We start from the raw sequence: 18,024 nt of genomic DNA, 5'->3' as shown, positions 1-18,024 counted from the left end.
TTCTCAAACTCCTGAGCTCAGGCAATCTGCTCCTGTCAGCCTCCCAAAGTGCTGGGATTACAGGTGTGAGCCACTGCGCCTGGCAGCCTCTCATCTTCTTAACATGAAGGTCTCTTCTACTCATTATGTTTTTAAATTTTCTTTACAGTTCATTAAAATATGACTCACATACTAGAAAGTTAACAAGTCAATTGATTTTGGTATATTCATGAATCATGCTACCATCACTGCAGTTGGGGACATTTAGGACATTTTGTTTATCAGCATCAACCACAGGCAGGAATTAGGTCGTTTCTATCTTTTGGCCAGATAAATAATGTTGCTATAAACATTCATGTTTCAGCTTTTTTGTGAATATATGTTTCCATTTTTCTTATGTATGTATTAAAGAGTAGGGTTTTTGGATCATATGGTAACTCTATGTTTAATCCTTTGAGAAATGTCCAAACTGCTTTACAAGGTGAATGTATCATTTCAAATTCTGCCAACAGTATATAAGGGTTCCAGTTTCTCCATATCTTTCCTGATACCTATTATCTGTCATCTGGGTTCTGGCCATCCTAGTGGGTGTGATGTAGTACCTAGCTGTGGTTTTTTGATTTGCATTTTCCTGATGACTAATGATGCCAGGCACCTCTTCATGTGATTATCGGCTATTTGTAGATCTTGCTGGGAGAAAGATCTATTCAGATCCTTTGCCAATTTTTAGTTTGTGTTATTTGTCTTCTTCTTATTGAGTTGTAAGAGTTGTTTTATATATTACTTTAGAAACAATTTGCTAACTGGATAAATGATATGCAAGCATTTTCTCACAATCTGTAGTAAGTCTATTCATTTTATTAATGATGCCCTTTGACGCCCAAAATGTTTAATTTTGATGAAGTTCAATTTATCTAGGTTTTTTGGTAGGGTTTTTTTGGAGTTATATTTAAGAGTATTTTGCCAAACCTAGGATCATGAAAATGTAGCTCATTATTTTTTCTGAGTTAATAGTTATAGCCTTGAATTCATTTTCAGTTATTTTTGCATATGATGGAAGATAGCATCCAAATTCATTCTTTTGGATGTTTATATCCAATTATCCCTGCAACGTATATTAAAAAAATATTTTTCCCCATTCAATGGTCTTGGTAAGCTTGCAAAAAGTCAGCTGACCACTTGGTTTTATTTCTGGGGTCTCAGTTCTGTTCCATTGATCTGTATGTCTACTCTTGTGCCAATGCCTTGTTTGGTTTGGTTTTGCAATGAGGTATGAGACTGGGAATTGCACACTCTCCTACTTGGTTCTTCTGTTTCAGTATTCCTTGGTGATTCCATATCTCCTGCAATTCCGTTTATTTTACAATCAGTTTACAATTTCCACAAAAGTCAGCTAGTTTTCCGACAGGTATTGCACTAAATCTGTGTGTCAATTTGGGAAGTATTGCCATCTTCAAATTGTTGAGTCTTCTGATCCATAAACACAAAATGATTTTCTATTTATTTAGACCTTTAATATTGTCCAGGAATGTTTTGTAGTTTTCAGGGTACCAATCTGTATCTCACGATTAAACTTATTTTTAAGTATTTTTTTGTTATTCTACTGTAAATGAAATTGTTTTCTTAATTTTAAGATTGTTTATTGTATCACATAGAAATATAATTAATTATTTTTATTGACCTTGTATTCTTCAACCTTGTAGAATTTGTTTATTACTTCAGATTATTTTTGAGTGGACTCCATATCCAAGGTCATGGTCATCTGAAAATAGAGATAATTTTAATTATTTCCAATATAGAAAAATTTCTTTCTTTTTCTTGCCTAATTCTCTGGAGAAACAAACATAATAAAATGTTGAATAAAAATGGCTAGAATGAACATCTTTGTCATTTTAAACTTAGAAGAAAAATATTCCATCTTTCATCATTAAGTATAACGTTAGCAGCAGGATTTCCATAGATACCCTTTATCAGGTTGAAGATGTTTCCTTCTATTCCTAATTTGTTCAATATTTTTGTCATAAAATTGTGTTAGATTTTGTCAAATCTTTTTTCTGCAATTAAAGAAGTCAAGTGATTTTTGTTTGTTATTCTATTGTGTATTGCATTAATTTTCAGATGTTAGAAATTAGAATAAGATTTTTCTAAGATTTTTTATACACAGATTTGTTTCAATAAATACATTGGATATTTTTGGAATTTTGTGACAATTTACAAAAACGTGCTCTCAAACCATGTAGCCTAGAAATTTCAAAAAAAAAAAGGAAAAATTTAGATATGTCACAAATGCATAAAATATATGTAGATATTAGCCTATTTTATGATTTACTACTATAAAATACACACAAATCTATTATAAAATGTTAATATTTATTAAGACTTTTGCACACAAATGCTTACAGATCAGGCATAATGCCATTCACAGTCAAAAGAGATGTAAACAAATGTAAATATGCAGTATTAAATCATTACTGCGTACAATGAACATACTGTACCACTGTAATCATTTCGTAACCACTTCCTGTTGATATCGTGGTAAGCTCAAGTGTTGTATCTGCTTAAAACACCTTGCAACTCTAATCATCTCTGTGTGAGCAGTTCATTTTTTCTAGGAAATTGCACATCAAAGTAAAAAGTGATCTTTCCTGGTTGTCCAATATTTTTCATCATGTTTAGTGCAATAGTATAAACCTTAACACCATGGGACCCATACAAAGTGTCACTAGTGATACTGGAAGTGCTTCCAAGAAGGAGAGAAAAGTCATGGCATTCAAATAAAAAGTTGAACTGTTTGATGTGTACTGTAGATCGAAGTCTGTAGCTGTAACTACCTGCCATTTCAGACAGACAACTTGTCTAATAAACAGACTATATAAACTTACACTATTGATAAATACAGTAGAATAGTATAAGTGTATTCTCTCTTCCTTATGAGTTCTTAATGACATTTTCCTTTATCTCACTTACTTCATTGTAAGAAATACGGTATATAATACATATAACATACAAAATAGGTGTTAATTGACTGTTATTTGCAAGCTTCTGATTAACGATAGGCTACTAGTGGTTAAGTTTTGGGGGTGTCAAATGTTATATGTGAATTTTCAACTGCACAGTGAATCAGCACTCCTAGCCCTTACATTATTCAAGAGTCAATTGTATTCTATTGTGGACTTTTGCATCCATATTTATAAGAAATATATACTCTGTAGTGTTTGTATCTTGTGAGAGTTTTTGTCGCATGGTAGTACTGGCCTCAGAATGAGTTAGGAAGTGTTCTCTTCCTCTTTTTTTCAGGAGAAGGAGTTGGTAGATCGGTGCTACTTCTTGCTTAATCATTTGGCATGGAATTCACTGATGAAGCTGTCCAGAAATGGGCTTTCCTATGAAAAGCCTATATGGGTAGTTTCTTTTTTTCTAATTACTAATTCAATTTCTTTATTTGTTATACATCTGTTCATATTGTCTATCTCTTCTTGACTCATACAATTAATCATAGTATTCCTTTATAATTCTTTTTATTTATGTAAGGTTAGCAGTAATGCATTCTGTTTTATTTCTGATCCTAGTAATTTTAAACTTCCCTCCTTTGTTTTTGGTTCATGCAGCTAAAAATTTGTAAATTTCATTGATCTTTTCAAAAAGTCCACTTTGTTTTCATTGATTTTTCTCAGCTATTTATTCTGTTCTCCATTTCATTAATTTCCACTTTAATATTTATACTTCTTTTTATATGGTTTTAGATTTAGTTTTCTCTTATTTGTTCAGGGTCTTAGCTAAAAAGTTAGGTTGTTGATTTAAGTTTTTCTCCTTTCTTAGTTAGGCATTTAAGTATAATTTTTTTTCTTTAAGCACTGCCTTAGCAGGACCACATAAGTTTTGGTATGGCTTGATATGTGTGTCTTCATTTTTACTTATCTCAAAGTATTTTCTAATTTCCCTTTTAATTTCCTCTCTGGACCATTGGTTACTTAGAGTATACTTTTAATTTCCACATATTTGTGAGTTTCCCATTTTTTGCTGTCATTGATTTCCTATTATATTTATTTGTAAGTATTGGTTGCTTAGAGTATACTTTTAATTTCCACATATTTGTGAGTTTCCCATTTTTTGCTGTTATTGATTTCTTATTATATTTATTTGTAGTTGGAGAAGATAGTTAACATTATTTTTATCATTTTAAGCTTACTGAGTTTTATTTTATAACCTAAATATAATATGGCCTACCCTGAAGAATGTTCCATGTGCACTTGATAAGAATGCATATTCTGGGATTATTTGGTGGAGGGTTCTCTAGATGTCTATTAAGTTTAGTTGGTTTTAAACAGTAAGTTAGTAAATTTAGTTGGTTTTAGACGGTATTGTTTAAATCTTTAATTTCTCTGTTATCTCCTATAATTTGATTCATTATTTAAAGTGGGATACTGAACTCTCCAACTATTCATTTTTTAATTGTTTATTTCTCCCTTCATTTTTGTCAAATTTTCCTTCATGCATTTTGGAGTTCTTTTGTTAGGTGCATATGTAATGACAGTTGTCATTTTTTTTCTGCAATTGTTACTTCCTTAGCTGACACACTATAGGATAAGATAAAATTAGTATAACCATGTAGTACAGAGTTGACTCAATCAAAGTGAAGTGCACACATTGTGTTCACAGTGCTCTGTGTACACCTCCAACACAAAACCCTTTATTTATAGCTGTTTGTATACTTTTCATGCCTACTAGAATATGCACCCTTTGAAACAAGGCTATGTGATTCATTATAAGTCTAGTGACTGCCATAGTTCATGGCATTTTAGATGAAAATAGTATTCAATGAATGAATGAATGGGTTTTGAAAATACTTACTGTGATGTAAAGAGAGAATGCATAATCTCAGAACTTTGGGAGGCCAAGGCGGGCGGATCACGAGGTCAGGAGATCGAGACCATCTTGGCTAACACGGCGAAACCCCGTTTCTACTAAAAAAATACAAAAAAATTAGCCGGGCGTGGTGGCGGGCACCTGTAGTCCCAGCTACTCGTGAGGCTAAGGCAGGAGAATGGTGTGAAGCCGGGAGGCGGAGCTTGCAGTGAGCCGAGATCGCGCCACTGCACTCCAGCCTGGGCGACAGAGCGAGACTTCGTCTAAAAAAAAAAAAAAAAAAGAGAGAGAGAGAGAATGCATGGCATGGCACGTAAGTACAATTATAATTCAAACTTCTCACTTCTGTCTTTAAGGAGAAAGGTCAATGGTTACTAGCACACAGGTTTTTAACTACCTCTCTAGCATTGTTCACTTGAGGAAATCACTGAAGCTCACAGAACCTCAGTTTCTTTATTAGTCAATGCACTTCCTATCTCTCAAAACACTTTATGGAAAAGAAAAAAGACAAAGAATGTAAAAATATTGCCAAATGTTAAGGTGTGAAATGGGGATATCTATTGAAGGGGAGGCTGAGATAAACATTTGGCTTTGCAACTTACAATCTTCAAAACCTTGCATAAGTTACTTCTGAGGTTTGTTTCTCTGTCTGTAAAATAGGATAACAAGAGTGACCTTTAAAGATTGTTTTATATAGCATATGCAGGGTGCTCTCTGCAGTACCTGACTCACTGAAGATAGCACTTACATGTGAGGTATCAGTATTACTGAAACTGCTATAAATACATGATATTTCTTAGATGTCATGGAATTCTAAGGCAGTGGAGCACATTATTGTTACAAAGAGAAAACTTCACCCACAAATTCAGCAAAAAAAAGACATAAAAATGTTATTTTTATAAAAAGCAAAAGGACAAAAGTGGCATTCATGCCTGTTTCCTAAATAAAAAATGTTACGTGTGTGAATAAAGTATTACAACAAGAAGTTTAAAATAATTTTCAAAAATAGAATAGAAAAAATTGTTTAAAAAGCATGTATTTGCAAATACGTATCAGCAATTATGATATCACTTACTAAAAGTAAAGGAGTTCTCCCACCAAGTAAGCATAGAAAAAACTTCACCAAATACTCATGATTTCTTTGGATAATCCTGGTAAAGTGCTATGAAGATAAAGTAACTTTCTGTGAGATAACTTAGTATCTTAAAAATATTAAGGATATTTATATCTTGTCTCATTTGAAGATGACTATGAAAACCATGGTTGTTGCTTGCTACCAAAGCAACCTTTTTTGAACACACGAGTCGACAGCATGCACCGTTAGTTTAATCAGAAAATCATTTCGGGCACCTTAGTGTCCATAAAAATGAGCATTATTTTTCTCTCCTACCTTATCCGTCCCCTTGAAGCTTCTATACAAATGTTTCCTAGCAGTTTCCACTCCCTCCACCACCCAAAACTCTGTAGGAGAGACAGGACTCGTTTATGTGCCAAAAATGAAATGAAATGTGATGATTTGTCCTCTGGAACTGTACTGTACATAGACATATTTGGCATGACCCAAATACAGGCAGAAAAAAATGTTAAATCTCTCTCATCCTCAAATACCTCCCGAGAAGGAATTATGTGGCTGGCTTATAAGAACCAATGCATAAGAAATTACCTTAAATTAGACTGTACTTTTTAAGGAGTACTTTTTAAGGATTTTGAAATGTCAAAATCCATTGTCTTCAGGGTGGTCCTTCTTAGCTGGCATCCACAGGAGGCAGCTGAGTTGCTAGAAGGGCACTGAGTCTGGAGTGGGGCTGCCTGCGTGTCAATTCCAGCTTGCTGCTTACAGTCAGGAGAATTTAGACAAAGAATTTAGAGCCTCTGTCCCTCAGTTTCTTCTTCTGTTAAATAAGTTAATAAAAGCAACAACTTTCTACTTTCTGGTTATCATAAGAATTAAACCAGTTAATACATGTGAGAGACTTAGAATATTACCCGACATATCATAAGTGATATATAATTAATTGTTCAGTAAAATCAGCGGACATACAGTTTTTGAACAAATATTATTTTAAAAATATACCAGACACAACTATTAAATAACCATTTTTGAACAATTCATTAACTCAACTATTTATTGAATATCATTAATCATGTCAGCAATTAATTATATTAATCATAAACATATTTATTATCACTCCTTAAAAGGAGACACAGATTCTACCCTTGAGAGATTTACAGACAGAAGTTGAAGGAGCCTCTATGAGAACTTCAAATTTAGAAGTGCAAAATTGTATGTAACTGATCTACTCATGCCAATTTGTAAAGATCATTTTACAGTGATCCTTCGATCAAAGAAATGAAAGAATTTATGTCCTTTTGAATTTCATTACAAGATCACATATTTTCATTTAAATAGAAATGTGCTTTTCATAATACACCTCAGTACTTCATCTGCTGTCACCTACTAATATATTTCTTTATTCTATATAACTATTTTTTCTGCCAATATAAAAAAATAGGTATTATATCATATATCATATAATGTATGGTATAACATATAATTTATATATGACATATTAACATGTCATATTTTCATATGCCAACATGAAAAATCTGAGCTCCATAAATTATTTTCTGCCTAAGGAATATCTATTAAACACAGCATAAACTTCAGGTAAAGCCCACTGAGCATGGACATTTCTGGCTACTTTCTTGTGTAGTTGAAGAAACACAATGTGTCTTTGCTCCCTGAGAGAAGCCCAACTGCCATCTGGAAAGTGCACTCTTAAGGGGGCTTCCATGCACGTAAATGAGTGTGGTAGACTGTGCAAATCCAGGGAGTGCCACACACGTAAATAGCAGCCCTTTTTTCCACAGCAGCAAAACCCATCCATGGTAGAATCGAGACAAAGGCCAAAATGGGTATGGGGGCCTGAACGGGACTCTAGACTCAGTAGTTGGCACAGGCAATTATTTCTCCTGTACACATAGGTGGCATGAACACACAAGCAGAATTTAAACCACACACACACACACAAATTATTACTGATTCCAGTAGTTTTGAAGTAACAGGGATTCAAACTAATAACAATTGATATTAGTTATTGAGCAGCTACAAGAATGAGATACCAAACTAAGGGCTTCATTTATGTCATTCACTAATGTAACTGTATTAACATCTACTCTATTACACGTAAGGACACTAAGAGTCAGAAAGTTAACAGACTCTCCAGAGCTCATGCATAAGCAACAGGCTTAGGTGATAAGCTCTGGGCCTGCTGAAGCCAGTGCCTACAATCCAAAATGCTATGCTGCTCCTCAGCAAAAGGGGATTATCAATCTCCACTAGACTGTCACTCCCCTCCTTGTTCTTCAGTTTTGCATGTGCTTCATTAAGCTTGACCTGCATTTTGGGTGTCTTAAGTGGCAATCATGAGCCATATTTTTTTCATGCTATTTCAAAATATAGCACAATCTTCAGTATATATTAATACTCAGACATATACATCCAATTACCAAGTGTAGGGATGTTAGAGATAAAACCTAGAAGACTCAGACATAAAAGAAAGTGAGAAACAGGAATGAAAGGGAAGGTATAATGGTGCTAAATGAGAGAGAAGATGTATTTATGACAAGAGACAACACACCAAAGGGCTTTTTTTTTTTTTTTTTTTTTTACTATACTTACACATAGCATTTTTGCAACGAATAAATCACTAGGAAATGCTCTAAGATAAATATTTTGAGCTGACATTTAACTGCCCAATACCTAACCAAGCTTGACAGGATATGTTATTTTCCATTTACAGTTTTATGAGACTTCATGTTCCTCTGGTAAAGTGATGGGAAATGGGAAGACATGAAAGCATTGTTTTTTCACTTTTTTCCCATTTGAAATGCTCTTTGAGTGATACTGCAAGTTCAAATTTCTATGGTTTGTATCTAACTCTTCTTTACCCCCTTTGACAGTGTCTTTTACTGAATTATATCTGAACATCAACCTTTCCTGAAATGTCTGTTGTATATTGTAAAAACCCTCACAGTTTATCACATAAGAGAGGCCTATGAAAACAACCATGAGGACTTAGCAAACATGCTGTCTGCTGCAAATTTACAAGGATGTAATTAGGAAGATTAGGTAACCTGCCCAAGCTCACACACTCGGAAAAGCACAGTGCTGGCAGGGCTGTCTGACACCGGCATTTATGCTCCTGGTTGTGAGACACTAGGCAGTGTCCCTGGTGATCCATTTCTGTATTTTAAATATGCTGGAAAAATATTACTCATTCAAAAATATATCTTGTGCCAACTTCCCACTTACTAATCTCAGTATGGAAGTGTGTCTTGCCTTCTCTTGATTCCAGTGAAAAGATAATTCTAGTGTAACCATATTAACCATTGCACCTACGGAGCTGATTAGACAATGAAGTATTCATATTTTGGCACACAATCCAGAGAGGAATAATCCTTCTTAATCCCCCTGTCTACCTATTCTGAGTTCCATTTGGTTTCCTTTGCCTTTCTTGCCAATTGTGGCTACTAAGAAAGATTATCATAGCAGCAAGACACTACAATTGCTGTACCCAAGCCAACTGACCAATTTAACATTCATTCTTTCATTCAACAAATATTTGTTGAGTACCTATTAAGTACCTATTGCGGATACAGAAGGAAGCAAGAAATTAAAGGTCTCATATTTTATGGCAATAAATAAAGCAGGTATATAATATTAACAAAGAAAATAATTACATAAGCAAATAAAAACAGATTTTTGTTACTGGAAATGTTGTGTAAAGAATGGAAATACAATGATGGATAGTGGCAGATGAGGCAGCTATTTCAGACAGGGTTCACAGAAGACCTCCTGAGCATTAACATTTAAGCTGAGACCAGAACATACATCTTGGGAAAGATATTGCCCAACACAGGAGACATCTAGTGCTTCCTCTGGACATCTAGTGCTTGCATTAACTTGGTGTCCCTGGGCTAGTTTTAACCTTTCTATTCTTCCGTCTCCTCATCTGTAACACAGATGCCTAGTGTTGTTGTGAGGAGACAATTATTTAATGTATATAATAGAGTAGCATCTATCACAGAAAGAGAGCATTAAAATTAACTACTGCTGTCTCTAGCAATTATAATTATGACTTTTCTCTTCCAGTTCAAGTTTCCCTCCAAGAGATAAGGACACCATGTTGAACTGGTAAGAAATGTTGATTTACAAACATATAGTTTATTTGCATAAACTATAAATACAAGAGTGAGGAAGACAACACATCTCCATTATTCAGAAAATTCCAGCACTCAAGGCTTCAAAACTAAACTGTTTAATTAATATACATATGTCCGTTCTCTTTCAATATCATCATTTACCACAGGTAAACCTTTCTCCAACTTCTCCTCAGGTCACTTTTTCCCTAATTATAGCCTACTGCATTGCTATGTGCATTTCCTCATTCTAACACCATATAATGAGGTAGAAGCCCCATATTGTGGCAAGTTGGGACTCTCTTAAATTTACTGACTTAGTAGATTATACCTTAATTGTATGGGATATTTCTAACCTTGCAAAATTTATATAATTACATTTTCTTTTTTTTGAGACAGAGTCTTGCTCTGTTGCCCAGGCTGGAGTGTAGTGGTGTGATCTTGGCTCACTGCAACCTCTGCCTCCTGGTTCAAGCGATTCTCCTGCCTCAGCCTCCCAAGTATCTGGGATTACAGGCATGTGCCACCACGCCCGGCTAATTTTTGTACTTTTAGTAGAGACGAGGTTTCACTATGTTGGCCAGGCTGGTCTCGAACTCCTGACCTCAGGTGATCTGCCCACCTTGGCCTCCCAAAGTGCTGGGATTACATGCGTGAGCCACGACACCCAGCCATAATTACACTTTAAAACCCTCTAACAAAACACTTAATATGTTTACTTCTGATCTTAAAATATCTTCTCCAATGCAACACATTTCTGTTCTCTTCAGTGTTATAAAATACTCTCCTTTCTGTTGTTTCTTATTCCAATTTTCTTAACTTCTTATAAAAAAAAGAAGGCTTCCCGTTCAATTTCCCACTTCTTTTCTCCGCATCAATACATTCCTATCAGGCATCATTTAGACAGTATTTCTTTACTGATGTTATTTACCTGGTTATAGACAGTCTAAGTTCAAGAGTTATAGAGTACAACTGTCATTTAGGATTTTCCTAGTTTGTATACCTAAATAAGACAATTTGAGATGATTTTTTAAATTTAAAAATAATAAATTATTATCAATAATTTAATCCACATATAATTATAATATTATATTAAACTAATTAAACAGTAACCTAATTGTAGATTATGTAAAATGAAATTCTCTTGCTAGTAAACTGGTAATGGCTTCTGGCCAACTATCTGCCAAACTCAAGTAGAATTTGCCTGATTGAACATTATTAAATGAATACCTATAAGGGCATGGTGCAAACATAATAATCATAAAATAAATCTGTGCTTGCACATCCATGTTAGGACAGAGTAGTTAGTAGGAAACCACCACTCTTATGAAGCACACACAGGACAGCCAGTAAAGTATGACATCATCTGTTCAAAATCAATAGAGAGCTGCTGAGACAGAGGAAGCTGGAGAGAGGAAACAAACTTCAAGAGGAGATCTGACTTGGGCAGCCACATTTATCCTGAGTTTGTGCAACATAATTTCCAGAAGCCTTGAGAGAAAGAACTATGTAGTTAGAAAGAACAAAGAATGGAGACCTTGAGGAAATATAAGACTCTTAGTTAAAACTATAGAGGGACAATGGAAATAAGAGGCAGACTTGGTCTCATCAAACATACAGACCAGCCTTGAGTGCACGCAGTCCCCGAGTGGACAAAAGTGACCGCATCCTCCTTTATCAGACTCACCTAGAGAAAAGCAAACTCTCTCTAAAGAAAGATAACATTAGAAAGTTTTTGTATGTAATGGCCAGCATGCAATTAAAACTTACTCATTATGCAGAAGAATGAAAGCAGACCCCTATCTCTCACCATACCAACTCAAAATCAACTCAAAATGGATTAAAAGCTAACATGTAAGGCCTGAAACTATACAACCACTAGAAGAAAACATGGGAAAATAGCTTAGACATTGGTCTGGGCAAAAAAATTTTGGCTAATGTTTCAAAAGGCAACCAAATAGGCAACCTAAAAAAATAGGCAAATGGGACTATGTTACATTTAAAAAGCTTCTGCACAGCAAAGGAAACCATCAACAGAGTGAAGAAACAATCTATAAAATGGGAGAAAATATTTGTAAACTATTCATCCAACAAGGAAGTAATATACAACATATACAAGGAACTCAACTCAACTGCTAGAAAACAAATAATCCCATTACGAAGTGGGCAAAGGACATGCTTAGATATTTCTCAAAAGAAGGCATACAAATGGTCAACAGGTATATGAGAAAATACTCAACATCAACAACTATCAGGGGACTGGAAATCAAAACCTCAAGAAGATATCTTCTTACCCAATTAGCATGGTTTTTATCAAAAAGACAAAAAAATGCTGGAAGGAATACAGAGAAAAAGGAACTATTTATACACCACTGGTAGGAATGTAAATTATCACAGTCATTTTTTAATGGATATTTCTACAAGAAAAAAAAGCCTAAAAATGGAACGACTATACAATCCAGCAATCCCATTAATGGGTATCTAAACCTCTATGTTTATTGCAGCACTGTTCACAATAGCCAAGATATGGAATCAAGCTAAGTGTCCATCAATGAATGAATGAAAAAAGGCAATGGGGTAGATATACACAATAGAATACTATTCACTTTTTAAAAAGAATGAAATCCTGTCATTTGCAGCAATATAGACTGAACTGGAAATCATTATGTTAGGTGAAATAATCCAGTCACAGAAAGACAGATAGACACATGTTCTTGTCATGTCATCACAGAAAGACACATGTACTTACTCAAATGTGTAGCTAAAAAAGTTGATCTCATGGAAATGTGTAGCTAAAAAAGTTGATCTCATGATGTATATTGGAGGCTGGAAATGTAGGATGAGGAATGAAGTGAGGCTGGTTAATGGGTAAAAACATTCAGTTAGATAGAAGGGAGAAGTTTTAGTGTTAGCTCAGTAGGGTGAATACCATTAATAATAATTTATCGTATAATTCAAAATAGCTAAAAGAGAAGATTTGAAATGTTTTCAACACAAAGAAATAAGTGTTTAAGGTGATGTATATCCTAATTACACTGATTTGATCACTACATGTTGTATGCATGTATTAAAATACCACACATACCTATAAATATACATAATTATTATGTATCAATTAAAAAGAAAAAATACAGCACCATTACAAGCAAGGATTTTCCCCTAAAGGGGAAAACAGTGCACTAATTATACAAAAAGGCAGGAGGACAGAATGAAAACAAAAGAAAAAAGAGATAATGAAAATAAGCCTATGTTCGATCCAACTATAAATGTGAACTACCAATGGCTTTTAAATAGTATCGGAAGCAAACTTTACAAATAGAGGAAAATCTGTAAACAATAGATTAAAAGATGTACATTTTCATCAGTTAAGTAGAATTTATTTTTAAGTTGAAATTCTAAAATCTAAAAAATATAATAATATTTGAAGATAAGAAATAACTAAAGTGTTTTTACAGCAGTTTAGACACAGCAGAAAACAGGATTTGAGAATCAGAGGATGGTTCATTAGAAATGACGAATTGAGACACAGAGAAAAACACAATAAATGATGCAAAAAGAATATTAGAGATATATAGGACACAGCTAAAAGTTTAATATAGGTTTATTGTGAGTCCCAGAAGGAAAGGAGAGGATGACTATTAGGTTTTGAATGTTCAACTTTATTAATTTCGTTCTGAATGCTCAAACAAGATATCTGGATCAGAGAAGTAGTCAGTATTATGTTATGTAATAAGTGCATGCCTTTCTTCACATAGGTCCCTACCTTGGGTAAGTGCCATAGCCAGATGTGAAAAACACATTCCTTTACAGAAGCAACAATAAGACTGGCAGCTGACTTCTCAGTTGATGAGCCAGCAGACAACATAATGATATCCTAAAAGTTGTCAGGGAATATCTCAACTGGGAAATAGATGCCTTATAAAAATATCCTGCAACAATGAATGTGAAAAAAATGTATTTTTAGACAAATAAAATAGAGAAAACTAAATTTGACCTTAAAGAACTATCAAGGAGAATATTTTATGCATATGGAATATAACTCCAGGTTAAAAGAAGAAATTTCAGAAGTTAAGAATGAGGAATATAATGGGTAAATGTGTGAGTAAATTTAAATAAAAATTAATATTTACTTATAAGGCAATAATAGCAATCTTTATGAGACTTAAATTATGCCAAATTAGTGTTTTTTTCTTCTCTTCAGTTGACAAATAATAATTGTATGTATTTATGTTATACTAATTGATGTTTTGCAACATCTATGTACCTTATGAAATGACTGAATAGAAGTAATTAACATATGCATTACCTCACATATTTACTGGGCTGGATCATAGCTCACAGCAGCCTTGACCTCCTGGGCTCAAAAGATCCTCCCACCTCAACCTCCTGAGGAGCTTGAATTACAGGTGCAAGCCACTGCATCTGGCTCCCTAACGGTGTGTGTGTGTGTGTGTGTGTGTGTGTGGTGACAACACTTAAAATCTATTCTCTTAGCAATTTTCAAGTTTAAAATATATTGTTACTATGGTCACTTTGTTGTACAATAGATCTCTTGTATTTATTGCTCCTGTGTAACTGAAATTTTGTGTCTTTAACCAACATCTTCCCAATCCCCACCTCACCTTGTAGCTCCTGGTAACCACCACTCTACTCTCTGCCTCTGTGAGTTTGACTTTTTACATTCCACACGTGAGTGAGATTATAGTGTGTGTATTTCTGTAACTGGCTCATTTCACTAAGCAGAAAGTCATACAGGTTTAGTTATCTTGTTGCAAATGATGGGATATCCTTTTTTTGTAAGGGTTCCATTGTGTACATGTAGCACATTTTCTTAATCCATACATTTGTTGATGGACCCATAGGTTGATTCCGTATTTTGTCTATTGCTAATAATGCTGCAATAAACATGTGAGTGCAAATATCTTTCTGATGTGCTGTTTTTGTTTTTTTTGGGGGGTATACACCCAAAAGTGAGATTGCTGGGTCATATGGTAGTTCTATTTTTAATTTTTTGAGTAACCTCTTTACTATTTTCCATAATAGCTCTACTAATATACATGACCACCAATAGTGTGAAAGAATTCACTTTTCTTCATATTCTCACCAACCCTTATCTTTTTTTTTATAGTAACCGTTTAAAAGCTGCTAGGTGAAACCTCATTGTGGTTTTAATTTGCACTTTCCTGATGATTAGTAATGTTGATCAATTTTTCATATACCTGTTGACTATTTGTATGTCTTCTTTTGAGAATTCTCTTTTCAGGTTCCTTGCTCAATTTTTAATTGTGTTATTTGCTTTCTTGCTATTGAGTTCCGTGATATCCTCATAGATTTTGAATATGACCCCCTCATTATATGTATGGTTTGCACATATTTTCTTTGTGCTGGAGGTTGTCTCTTCATTCTGTTCACTGTTACCTTTGCTGTGAAGGAGGTTTTTAGTTTGGTGTAATCCCATTTGTCTATTTTTGCTTTTGAGGTTAGAACCCAAAAAATTATTGCCCAGACCAATGTCGTAGATCTTTTCTACTAGACTTTTTCCTAATAGTTTTAGAGTGTCCGATCTTACATAAGTCTATATTAAGTTAATTTTTGTATACAGTGTAAGAAAAAATATGTGGCATTTACATGCATAATATCAATTAAGTAAAAGTTAGGAGGAAATTAATACCATTAACATGTTCTAAAATTGTGACATTATTTCAGAAGTAATAACATAATTTTATGTTACATGATGTAATCCTACTCCCTGTGGTAATTATGAATAGATGCGTAAAAGAAAATACGTCAAGTTAATACAAGGAGAAAATGCAAAAAACAAAATCTGATTAATCCATAAAAGACAATAACAGAGTGGGAAAGAAACATAAACAATGAGTAAAATAAAAACCAATTCGTTATATGGCAAATTTTAACTAATTCCTATGCATATATACTTACACTAAGTATATAAATGTTCTAAGTAATTTAATTAAAGACAAACATTGTCAGACTGGATATAGCTGCCAGTGTTAATTATCTGCCCATATCAATCAGCTTTTACTGTTTCTTTCATAATGGTCCGGTCTCTATTCTCCTACCCCGTGCATGTTTGGCTGGAGGCATTCTTTGGCTATAGCATTCTACTCTACACCTGTGTGCCTCCCAGGAATAACCTTCAACCAACGACTCCTCAGAGTTGAAAATGAACAGCCTAAACAGTTCACTTTTTGGAGTGTGGAAATTATCTCTGAGGTGTGCCTTCTGTGCTGTCTGTCATTGACCCTGGTCAGATTAAGCTCAAATTACCAACAGAGGCTTCCTCTCCTTCCCTATCTAATTTGCCAACTAAAATGCAGTGAAGCATGTCCATTAAGCATAAGTTCATCACTGAATAAACTCTGTATATCAAAATCTTTGTCTCATGGTCTTCTTCTCAGGAAGCTCAAACTATGTAATACCATAAAAATATTAAATATTTAACTCAATGATACATGTGTGAAACAGGCTTTAAATAAAAAATAAAGTTTAAAACTAAAATGATGGAAAACAATAAAAATACTTTTCGAAAGCTTATGTCACTATTCTAATAAAACATGTGCTTAAAGGTAAAAAGGCTTTTTAGAGATGAAGACTATTCTAAATCACAAAGGAAAATAAAGCTATACTTTTCTGAATAGCTATACTGTTCTAAATCTCTATAACATAGCTTCAGATAAGTAGATATAATACTTCTAAATCTACATAATATAGTTTTAAAATAAATAAAGCAAAAATTAGGGAATTCAAGGGAGCAGGGACAAGTATGTGATCATTTTGGGAGATTTTAATATGTCTTAAAATAATCGAAAAAATAAGGGAACAGGAAGACTGATCTTCATTGATATAGAAAATCTGAGTAACACAGTGAAGAAATTGATGCATCAAGAAATTATGTAACATAACTATGAATATACAATTAAGAGACTTCACCTCATTTATCTGTATAGAACAATTTAACGATTACAGAATTTGTAGTCTTTAGATCTGCATACTGAATATTAACGAAATGACCATATGCTGGACTATAAAGAAAGCCTCAATAACTATCAAAGGATAGACTTTATCAGAGTATATTTGCTGAGTAGGAAGAAGCCAGGCATTAATAACAAAAATAAAACTATAAAAATAGGAAACTTGTTAAATAGTAAACAACACATTTCTAATTAATTTATAAATCACAACAATAATCTATGACACATAACAGAAGCTAGAAATATTTTCAACTGAATTATAATTACAGCAAAACATCAAAATCTGTTGCACACAACTAAAGCAACACTTTAGTGAAAAATTTGTGGTGTTAAATGCATATATTGTGAAAAAAGAAAGGCTGAAAATAAATAATATAAACGTTCATATCAAAAAGTAAGCTTTGTCCTTGCGATAGTTTACTGAGAATGATGATTTCCAATTTCATCCATGTCCCTACAAAGGACATGAACTCATCATTTTTTATGGCTGCATAGTATTCCATGGTGTATATATGCCACATTTTCTTAATAAACACCGCATGTTCTCACTCATAGATGGGAACTGAACAATGAGAACACATGGACACAGGAAGGGGAACATCACACTCTGGGGACTGTTGTGGGGTGGGGGGAGGGGGGAGGGATAGCATTAGGAGATATACCTAATGCTAAATGACGAGTTAATGGGTGCAGCACACCAGCATGGCACATGTATACATCTGTAACTAACCTGCACATTGTGCACATGTACCCTAAAACTTACAGTATAATAATAATAAAAAAAAGAAAAAAAAAGTAAGCTAAAAAACCATCAAACCTAACACAAAGTAGAAAAGAATACGATAAAGATAAGAACACAGTTTTGAGAATATAAAACAAGCATATTTTAGAGAATATAAAACAAGCATCACAAAAGCCAAATGTTGATTATTTGGAATAATTAGTAACATTTGTAAATTTCTAGCAAAATTGATTTTTAAAAATG

General features: G+C 33.8%; 1 long non-coding RNA gene across 1 annotated transcript in view; it reads right to left on the bottom strand.

Moving 5' to 3' along the window:
* Positions 1-975: 975 nt before the first annotated feature.
* LOC134740109 (uncharacterized) overlaps positions 976-18,024 on the bottom strand; it is a 35,078-nt gene continuing 18,029 nt past the window's right edge. The window contains exons 2-5 of the long non-coding RNA XR_010127344.1: positions 13,811-13,976; positions 4,831-4,943; positions 1,661-1,741; positions 976-1,322 (exon numbers count right to left, since the gene is read on the bottom strand). This is a non-coding gene — a long non-coding RNA (uncharacterized LOC134740109). The remainder of the gene's footprint in view (positions 1,323-1,660; positions 1,742-4,830; positions 4,944-13,810; positions 13,977-18,024) is intronic.

The sequence above is a fragment of the Pongo pygmaeus genome, chromosome 7 (assembly GCF_028885625.2).
Source record: "Pongo pygmaeus isolate AG05252 chromosome 7, NHGRI_mPonPyg2-v2.0_pri, whole genome shotgun sequence".
NCBI classification, from domain to species: domain Eukaryota; kingdom Metazoa; phylum Chordata; class Mammalia; order Primates; family Hominidae; genus Pongo; species Pongo pygmaeus.
This window is presented reverse-complemented; position numbering and strand designations above follow the sequence as displayed.